We start from the raw sequence: 11,253 nt of genomic DNA, 5'->3' as shown, positions 1-11,253 counted from the left end.
GCCGCCGCCGCCGCCTCGGGGCTGCTCGCGGCGCTCGGCGGAGCCGCCTCTGTCGGGGGGAGGGCGGCGGGGCCGCCCGGAAGGCTCCCGCTTCCGAGCAGGTTAACTTGTGGTCCGTGCGGTGCCTGCAGCCCCCTGGGTCTGCCCTCGGCCTGCCTCTGGAGGCTGACTTTTTTAAGGCGCGTTAAAGGGAGAGGGAAGCCATGTTCTGCTGCTTGGGGTTACCCTCTAGCCGAAAACTGATCGTAACGCGTTAGAGTAGTGGGTGTGGAATACGCTTCCCCCCCCCCCCCTTGTAGTTAGAGCTGACAAACTCTTACTTGTCTTAAACTCTCCTTTGAAGCCCATTCCTTTTCGGTGCAGTTTCGTAGACCTTCCATCTGCCTTTCCAAAAACAAAGACCGGCCGTGACATTCTCTCCTCCTCTCCCACCCGCCCCGCGCCCAGGTGCGCACCCGAATGCGGGCGGTGCGGTGGGCCGCGGCACCCGCCGCGCCTTCGGGCGCCAGCGCGGGAGCCGGGCAGCAGCTTGTCTTCGCGCTATGCACCGCGCCGGCGCTGCCCGACCCCGGTCACCTCCTCTAACCTTTCTCTCCCCTCTTTCGTGCCCAAAGAAGGGTCAGTGCCGCCTATAGGACTTTGCTGTTTTGGCGGTGGGGGCTGGAGGTAAATGGACACATCTGCATAAGTCTGGCTTCTTCCTTCAGGAAGCGCCACAGCGGAGTGGTATATACGTGTGATCGGTGGGAGCCGGGGGGGTCCTGGAAGGGGGCTGGGCTGGGCTGGGCTCTGCAGGCAGTCCAGGGCCTTGCGAGTGGGGAGAAATGGGTTGGAAGGAGAAAAGAAAATGGTGGAGATGGTGGCAGAGTTCCTGGATCTCGACGCTCTCCTGTCTCGGGGTGAGTCCCCGGTGATGTGCTCTACCCCACAGTGAGACGCGATTAGCTCAAGACCAAGGGGCGAGTGATGGGAAGAGAGACCTCTGCTCCCCAGCTGCAGAGGTCCCAATGGAGCCTCGTCAGAAGGGTCTAATGACTTCTCAGTACTGTGGTGCTCTGATGTCACCGAGCCTCACATGATGCTAATACTAAATACTACTGCTTATCATTGCATTAATGAGGATCAGCAATTTTTTCTTCCTGATTATCAGAAAGGATAGAATTTATATCATAGCAGTATGTCAGATATACACTGCCTCTTCTTTGAATTTTGTTCTGGGGTCTTGTGTCAGGTGTGTTTTTTCTTTTTTTTTTCCTTCCCCAATTGGATAAATTTGATGGGCAAAATTAAAGTCTTTCTGGTGTCCTGACTGAAATAATACCTGAATTTGTTATTCTAGCAACCTCATAGTGCACATTTCAAATGCAAAAAAATCACACTTTTTTTTTGTCCAGATTGTTGAAATAACATGCATTGCAATGTGATCAGTTACGAGGTGACTGGATATAGTTGAGTGATCTGTCCATCTGAACATATTGAGGAAGAACCCATGACTTGTCCAAAGAATACTCACCAAAACATCATACTAAAGGAGGGATGATTTCAGTTGTTCAGATTTTATTGCTAGTTTTCCATAGCCCATAATCCCTAGAGGAAGCTTGATGAGTAGGGTATGGATCATGCTGTTCACTCACTTGTGCAGACTCATCATTGATGTACAGCAAAGCGCGTATCTGTTGCAGAATAGGGGGAAAATAGCTGGGAATCTGAAAACAGTCTTTCTCTAGAGCGAGGGAATGAGTGAGATGGAAGAAGGTGTGATCAGTGTACAAAGTCATTTCCAAATTAAATTATAAGAAAGGTGCTTATTTGTTGTACGCTTCTGTCAGCTGGCATGAGTGCTTACTATGTATTTGAAAGGACAATATCACTGCATAAATATCTTTGTTTTTTATATATACACCTATATATATTTGTATGTAAGCCAAGACTTTTTTTTTTCCTCCTAGCAGGGTTACACTTATACTGTGTTCTAGAAAAGTAATTGTGACTGTGAAAGCTGTATGATTAAAAGAATACAGATAAAGTAGATTCTTGAGTTGTGCTCATCCGTGAAACCCAGCTGAAGTTAATGAAGGTCTCTGGGTTTGTATTGAGAAAATTCTTGCTCATAGTTGAAGTCTAAATTTTTAGAGCGTATGAATAAGCTCTGTCATCACAGAAGTTGTTACTGAAAATGAAGTGAATTAACTCTTGCAGTCTTTTTTTTTTCTTTGCCTTCCATTAGAACTTCAGTTTGACCCAAAGTGTAGGGATGAAAACAACTGTTCAGAAGATGGTAAGACAGGCAAGCTAGCAAGACTTGTATCACTTGTGTTTTAAAAAGTAATGCACTGTTTATGAAAGGTCATTAAGTTTAGTAGGGATTTTTCCCTTTCAGAGGTTACCGTGTATGTAAATGTATGTATATACACCATGTCTTTATTTACACTGTACTTGATTAATATGCTTGTTTTGTGGATGATGACCGTCTGTCTTGGTTTCTCTTGTTTCTCCTAAACACTTTATCATAGGAGTAGCTATTATTATTTCCCATTTCATAGCTGAGTGTGGCTCTTTCTAGCTATGAAAGTTAGGTCTAAAAAAGCAGGAAGAAATGGATGCTGGCCTTTAGAATTCAAAACAGTGTTTCATCCTTAAATTTCATGGATATGTCATGATTAGCCATGCACAAGACTCTCCATTTCGTAACATCAAGGCTCAAGCCATAATTCAGTGTCAGCTTGTTCCTTGTCATGTTTTGATTTTTGAACTTTCATGGCTCTTAGTTAAAGGTATACAGTAAAAACTGTGTGTCTCGAGATGTATTCTGGCACATACTAAAATGCAAACAAATCAAAATAATCCTGAATGTTAGCTAATATAATATGCAGATAAGCCATTTCGACCCTAGCAGGGCTCTTCTGCAGCTATGCATGTGAAATAATAAGGTACTGCTATAAACTTATTCTGATCTCCCAGATTATAGAAGTAAACTGGTGTTTCAGTGGAAACTGCTAGGTTTTAATTTTTCTGGTTATGCATGAATTAATTATCTAAGCCACACGCTTTTTTAAAATAGCAAAGGAAAATTTTTAGGACAAAGATTTACTTAGTTAATTAACATTTAAAATGCGTAAAGGAAGTAACTTGTTTGCTATGTATTCTCTGGATTTACAAATGTAAAACACTATAAACTTTCATAATGAATGATCTTTTTATTGCTTACTGATAGCAGGAATTTGCTGAAATACCATTAACATTGCTGTTGGCTTTACTAGAACATATGGAGACTTTTCTATATTGTAAAACAACTGAAATCAGTAAGAACATCTTAACAAGTCTAACATGCATATTTCTATCTGGGGCAAAGTACAGTAGGAGATCTGTTCTGCACATACGGTGAAGATGAAGGTATTGTGTGCTTTGACCTTCTGTTCACTTCGATTAAAATTCTTCCTTCTCTAATCTCATCGATTGTGTAAACTCTCCACTAAATATCACCACACAACAAGATATCTAGATAAGGCTTACTTGTACGTTCCAGGAATAGTATTATGTGAACATACTGAATGGAAAGCAGCCTCCACCAATAGTAATAATACCAATTAAATTGCTTTAACTTTTTTTTAACTGTTTCATAAGGCTGTATGGAATCATTAATGCCTAAAACTACTTGGGATCCTTTTAAGTTCTTCTTGTATTCGGTGTTTGGCTAGTCACTGTTGACCTTAGGGTTTTATATCTGTTAAGAGGAGATAATTTAGCTGTTCTATGTTGTAGACTAAAACTTGTTCAAGAGAGATACTGCTGGTATAGTTTTAAGGATCTGTAAGTGATTGTGTGGCTCTACTTTCCTGTGTGTGATTACCTATGCAATTAAACCTTATTATGTATCAGTAATACAGTGCAGCTTTTTAGGAATGAAATGTGCTCAGAGTGCTGGTTATGTAATTGCTAAGTGTATGGTATATGGAGAACAACTTGAATGTAACATTGATTTATCAACAGAAAAAACATAGCTGAGTTGAAGAGGAAACAATCCTACTATAAACAAAATTTGAATGCTTATAAAACAAATTGCTTTACAATATTAAGTCTTTCTTACACAACTTGAATCTTTTGTGGAGAAGTAGTTACGAAGGAGATGCAAAAAGTGAAAGCTGGGGAATGAGGCCTCATACATGGCAATTATATAATTGCCATTGAAACACTTTAGCTTAGACTTATTAATACTCTAGTCTCTCTCCCCCCAAAAGACATGACTCTTACAGTGTATTAGTAGACATATCTTTAGTCTGCTTGGAAAAGGCTTTTTAAATATTGTGTTACTTTTGTGTATGAAACTCTGCATCTCTGTCACCCTGCTTTGAGCAGGAGGTTGAACTAAATGACCTCCTGAGGTCCTTCCAACCTAGACTGTCCTATGAATCTAAAATTATGTGAGCATAAGGTCCTAAGTGTGCCGTCTGAGACAACGTGTTCTTTGGCCAAGCATTAATCAATTGTGTAGTTAAGGTGTGAATGGAAGGTTCATCCTTATTTACAGCGGTCAAGATAGTTGCTTCTTTTAGTTGTAACTAGTCAAAAAGCCATCTCTAATTTTAAATGCTGCTCTTCTGGCAGTTTTATTGTATTATGCTTTCAAAGTAGTAAATAGCACTTTCCTTTTATAGAGGGGAAAGTATCTTATATGCAGTATATATGGATTATTGTGATACAGTAACAAAACCAAAATAAATTGTAGTGGTAATAGCAACAATATTTCATCTGGAATGTGTGTTTAAGAGTCAGGAAGAAAAGGGACTCTATCAAAGTCAGCTCAAATCCATGTCGTCAGTGTTCAAGGCTCTTACAGTTACTGCAATTTTAACTTCTGTTTTGGGATTTTTCCTTTTGTCTCCTCCATTTGGAAAGGAAGGAACATAACTTAGTCTCATCTGTGTTTTATTTCTTTTTCCTAATCTCTACAGAAAACTAAAATGTCAGAGTTGAATTTCATGCTCCTTACTTTCTTGGCAATGTAAAAGATATCTATGTGCAAACCACTTAATTTAGAACTAAAAATTAAATAGCTATCTACAAAATGATTCTTGAGGCATATGGCTAGACCTACAAAACTGCCTTACTGTAGTCTAATGTAATGCATGTGTATACTAGATAAGCTTTTTTGCTGCACCTCTGCTGAAACGCCTGCTTCTCCTCCTCTTACTCTGCACTACCAGAGTGAAGTGAAGCTCTAGTCAGTTCCTGGGCTGAAATCGGGCTAGTAAGTCTTTTTTTGCCGCTGTGTGTGTCTGTTAGGGCTTTGTGCTGAAGTATCTTGAATATAGGGAAGGTGTTTTTATCCTAGGATTGACCTTAGTAGTTATCACTGTGAATCTTATTTTTAAACCACAACATGAGCTTAGAGAGAATATTTACACTGCACTACTTCCCAGGGAATTCAGACACTTCTTGGAATTGGAGACTTAAGAATAGACAACACTGAGTTTACATTTAGAGTGTATACATGGCAGATACCGCTTCTTTATAAAGAACAATGACCATGTAAAAATCCTTAGCTTGCATTAAAATAATTTGTTGTTATGAAACGGAGATCTTCATCTCTTTCCTTTTTTTTTCCCTCATACTTCAACAGTTGCTTCTCTCCTACTTCCTATTCTGTTTTGGAGACGCGGTTATGGTAGATGAGATCACCTTATTGATTCTGGGTATCTCAAACTGCAGAAGAACTTGGGGGCTGCCTAGGCCATATAAGCCTTTTGCACTAGGTCTGGATAAGACATTGCTGATGGCTTCACAGATTGCAACTTGGGAGCCGGGGCGAATTTGGCAACCATGGTGATAAAGTAAAGCAACATGCCAAAATCTGTACTGCAATAAAGACAACGGGGCTTGATTATCAGCACTGTTGTTTGACTAACTACTTTTTTTATTTAAAGAACTCTTTCAGGAACTTCAGATACCTTAGAGCATTGGCAGCAATGAGTCAGTGGGCAGAAGCTTGTAGATCATGTCTGAGGTGTTGCCTTTTTCATTTTATAACCTGAAGTAGCCACATGCCATCTGTGACTGGTAGCTATTTGACTGGGAAGTCAAAGGCTTCTGTTCATCTTGCAGGAACTTCTCCAATACAAATTAGGTTTTTGTATACAAATGTGTATTGGTAATGCTAGGTATGCTGTATTTAATATTTTAATGTGCAATTTTGATTCCTCTGTGAACAGGAGGAGATAAGATAACTGAGTTTCTCTGACAGCTGTCAAAATTTCACAAATTCCACCACTACCCCCCAATACATAAGTGATGGATTTTTTGAATGATGTTTCAACTTAACAGTAAGGTACCCAGAATAAGCCATTGCCTGAGTTTCATTGACAATTTTGCTTCTGAGCTAGGAAGGCCATCCCTTCCTGCCCCATTAACTTGCTCCCTGCTTTGGAGCCTCTGAAACTCTTGTGGGAAGGGTGTTTTCTTTGCTTGCCTATGATGCTGTAGGTATCCTTCGTGCTGTTCTTGGACTAGGAGGTTTCTTCTTTTCTGTGTGTCTTAATCTAGAAAGATGTCACTTGCTCTCCTTGATGTTTGTGCTAGCATAAACAATGTAATGCAAAAACTATAATCCTGGATTACAAATCTCCTGTTTAAAAAACTACTAGTACCAGATTTTTTTTTTTCTTAATCAACTGTGGGCTTGTGGGTCCTGTTCTTATAACTTTGTGTTAAATGCTTTCTGGCAATCACTTCTTATCTTCATGTGTATGGAAAAGTTCTGAGTCTGCATACAAAAGTCATGTACAACTATTTCATCTCTCTTAAATGCTCTTTTCCTGGCTATCATACTCTTGTCCTTTCCCTAAGCTTTTTAATCAAACCAGAACATCGGGTATGATGATTTTGATGACATACATACTGTACTCTCTGATATTTCTCCAGCACTCTGAATATACTGTAAACTTTTGACACACATTTTTTAGAGCAGATAATTTTATTACTTTTGTTTCTGGTCCCTAGCCTCTCCCTAAGTGCTGCATTCTGGGAGAAAAATGTAACAATTCAAGCAAGCCTTAGTTGAACGCTTGCATTCAGTTCTTGGCTTTGCCTTGTCTGCAATGAAGACGACCGTTGGCTCACTAAGGATGAGATGTATTGACAGCTCTCGAATAAGAGGCTACGTGGCGTCGTTCAGCGTGTCTGCTCAATGCTGTGCTGGTTCTTCAGCAGCAAGCCCTTGTCTGCGCACGCTGGTGTCTGGCAGAGGGAGGAAAATGACCTCCCTGGGCAATGAACTGTGCTCTCTTTCCCCACCTTGAATTAAAGTAGCGGTTATTAAAAACCACAATTAAATGGCTTAAAGTAAAGCAGTGAAAACTAATGTGACCTACAGGCAAGGCTAGACAAGCCTTCAGCTCCCAGGACACTTGGTTTCCTGACAAGAACTGCTGCTGCAAAACAGTATTTGGGTGAAGGAGCTAACGAAGTCAATAGTTTAAAAGCCTTTTAAAAATAATCCTTTTTATGGGGCAATGATTTCTTTGATCCAGCTTACCTTGAACCAACCTGTAATACAGAATGAGAGCAGAAAGCCAGAGTTTCTGAAAGGCAGAGTAACTTGTAGGTGTCATTCAGACAAAATGAATTGATTTAATCAGACTAATTTAGAATAAATGTTTTTTTTTCCCTTCAGAATAACTCTCATGTAGCTTGACCCTTAGAAGGGCAAAGGGGTTCAGAGGGAGGCTTCTTTAATCAATTGAAAGATGAGAATTTATATTTGACTACTTATTCAGTCACTCTGTATTCAGAAATGAGAACAAAACCTTGAAGTTTTTGCAAAACTGTTACTTGATTTTTTTAACTCTTCATAGTCATTAAATATTAAAGCATACTATGGAGAAAATCTAGAGATAGGATGACAAAAACTGCAAGGTTTGAGTGTTTTGTTTTGATAATCAGCTTATAACTTTCAATATTCACTTGGTGCTCTCTTAATGGGGAAAGGAGTACCATGAAAATCTCTAAATGACTGTATTCAGAGACTACCCAGGCAAACACAGAAAACATCTGTACAAAAAACAGTACTTGAGATTGTTGGTTGAGCACAGTGTTTATAGTATCCTTTAGCTCCTCATCCAGAATGTTTATGGAAATTTCTTGGTAATAGAATTGTTTTTTTCTTCCATCTTGAAGGTATAATTTCAGTTCTAAAAGCTGTCAGAGTGTTAAAACATTTTGATCTAGATCTGAGGTATTCACTTGAAAAGGGATTTTTGTATCCTAACTGAATGTAGAAAATAAATTCCTTTGGGGCTTGAATGAGAAACTGCTTGTTGACAGGTCTAGTCATGCTCAGAAAATGTGTATTTTTAGAACAGTGGTATATATACTAAAGAAATAGGTATTGGATATTATTAGAGGATTTTCAATTACTAATATACTACAGAAGTAAAAGTGAAGGAACAGCACAGCAAGTCATGGCAGTGATGCAGATGGTATTACTTTTTTTTGTTAAACATGTTTCCTTAGACTTCTTGCATCGGAACAGTAAGATTCTGGATCGCTATGAATGTATTGTCCTGGATTTCATTTTGCACTTTTTAGGTGACTTTGTTTTGTATGGTAAAAGGAGTATGTTGATGGCTTTGGTAAAGATTGTTTAAAATATCAAGGAAGCCTGTAAGCTTTCTGCTGGTGTTCAGGAGTGTACCTGAGACAAATTAAGTTTTCAAACACTGATCCTGGAATTAAATTCTGTATCACCACCAGCTGCTAAAAAGGTTCAGAGGACCAATACTGAAAATAGACTAACTTCTGAACGCTAATCACTGCAAACTGATAATGAAGTCTGGAAAAAACATTCTCTGATCATGCAGGGTTTTGTTGTACTGGAGTTAAAACTATGTAATAGTGGCTTGAGCAATACTGTTTGGGCATCGTAATTATGCTAGGAAGCTCTGGTTTCTTGCCTTAAAACACTGCAGTACTGTCTCAAAAGAAGAGACTTCCAAGCCAGTACCTATCTTCAAAACACTGTAATCTTTGGACAGTTTTTTCTGGCTTTTTGGCTCTTGATTTCAGACTGAGCATTTTATTTCATGTTTCATGCTCTGACTCTAATATTGACCAAATGTTTGACCATTTGATACATCTGAAATGTGAGCTACAATTGTCTTTGGTAGCTCTTTAAATACTAACTCCATATTCAGCTTTGCATGACTAGAGATCTTTAGTGACTCTATGCTCCTTTTCCACACTCTTTCGAAGAGAGTAAGCACAGGAAACTCTCTTGGATTTAACTCTTTAAATATTCTAACTCTTACTTTAATGCAGAGAAGAAAATAAAAATGCTGAAGTGCCAAGCTTGCCTTTCATTGTAGAATCATAGGAAAAACATAAGTTGGAAAGGATCTCTGGATGCTGAATTAGATGACCTCTTGCTCAAAGCAGGGCTGTCTTCAAAGTTCTCAATTTATTCTTCTGGTAGTTGCAGACTAAAAGGATGTTGTGGTGGTGTCTTCTTCCTAAACCTCATTTGGTGTAGGAATAAAGTTAAAACTTGGTAGAAATGATCCATATTGAATGCTTGTAATTAACCTACCAGTTACTGCTGATGCAGAGCACGTACCAGAAACTTGCAGCAGGTTATTTTCTTGGCAAATGTTCAGCTCCAAATAGCACTTGTGGGAGTTAGTCTTCCCCGAGGCACCCGGTTTTAGGGAGTGCACCATCCCTTAGAGAAAGTGACTTTCTGTTTTGGAATGTGTACAGATGCCAGGGGCTGTTTCTTCCTCCTGCCAAACTTCAGACTGAACTGCATCTCGGGTTTTAATAAGACTTGGGCTGAGGGCTGTTTCTTGCAAATGAATCTCCTCGCTCTAATTATTGTGTTAGTATGTCAGAACCATGTGTGTTCTTTCCTTGTCTTCCCCCTACTCTTCTCAAACTAACAGTATTTTAATGCAGCATTGTAAGGAAGACAGCTTACTGACATACTTGGAGATGGTCAGAGAATGAACAATATCTAGCTTAAAGTACCTGGTTAAGGTAACTTGCCACTGAGTATCATACAGAGTGACTGAAGGAAAGAAAAAAAAAAAAAAAAAAAAACTGTTGGAGGAACCAATAATAACTGAAGTTCTGTTCTTGTCAGAAAGAAAGCAAGAAGAAACATTACTGTACTGCAGAAGACTTCTTCCCTTCCCAAAGCAAAAGTACTAGGCTGTTTACACAGCATTCATTGCAACAAACCTTTTGCTCTTAAGTTTTAAAGGTGAGTGGTATCCCTATAAGTATTTTGAAAAGGAATATTTGCATTATACATTTTAAACTTGGGTCTCTACTAAAGCTCTGTCTAGTATGTGTTTTAGGTGCTCAAAACACTCTTGCTGGAGTGTTTTCTGGAGTGTTTTCTGAGTGAACTTCTTTATAGGAATACTCACTTGTGGCTACTTTCTACAAAATTATCTTTTTTGTGGTCTGGGGGAGAGAACAGAGACAAAATATGGAAGAAATTATTTTAAAGGCTTAAATAGTGACTTCTGCTTGAAATAAAAAGCACTAAGGTTGATTTCTCTCCCTTTCTCTCCCCCCAACCCAATTTCTCTGGCACAAATCAGATTTACTTTGCCTTTCCTACTACTGGTATGGAGTTAATACTTTGTAAAACTTGCTGGTTTTCAATCTTTTTTGTAAAGATCTTATCTCTGGTCCTTGTAGCTAGTTTTTTGGCATGGGTTCAAATTCTTTTTTATGTAGCAAGTCTTTGACAACTGCAACTTGATTTCCAGGGCCTGCTTTCTGTTTAGTGACAATCTGTGCTATCCAAGTGTAATGATTATTATAATAATGTATAGCCTCTAGATGTTGTTTTCCAAATGTAAGGGAATGAAATACTACTCTTTTATTCCCCCTCCCCCAATCCAGTTTGAATATCTAAATCCAAGATCCTGTGCCTGCTAGATAGACCAGTCTATTAGCAGTAGCCTGCAGCTGTCTTCCAACATTTTAAAGGCAATAAATGCATTTCAGCCCCCTCTTTCTTTTTCCCCTGTGAAATAGTCTGTGGGAAAATACCATTGTGAACTTCTGTATCACCACAAGCTCATCTTTTGGTAACAAGGTTCAGGAGCTTCATCATCAGCCCTATACTGGAAGTGACAGAAGCTGTAAAGAGACCTAAAACTATTGCAAGCGCATAGCCAGTGCATTAGGAAGTGAACTGGAGTGGCTAACACTCATGAGGGCTAGAGCATCCTTCTCCTCATCTGCTGA

The sequence above is a fragment of the Apteryx rowi genome, unplaced genomic scaffold (genome assembly GCF_003343035.1).
Source record: "Apteryx rowi isolate R43461 unplaced genomic scaffold, aptRow1 scaffold_82, whole genome shotgun sequence".
Lineage (NCBI taxonomy): Eukaryota > Metazoa > Chordata > Aves > Apterygiformes > Apterygidae > Apteryx > Apteryx rowi.
Note: the sequence above shows the minus strand (reverse complement) of the source record.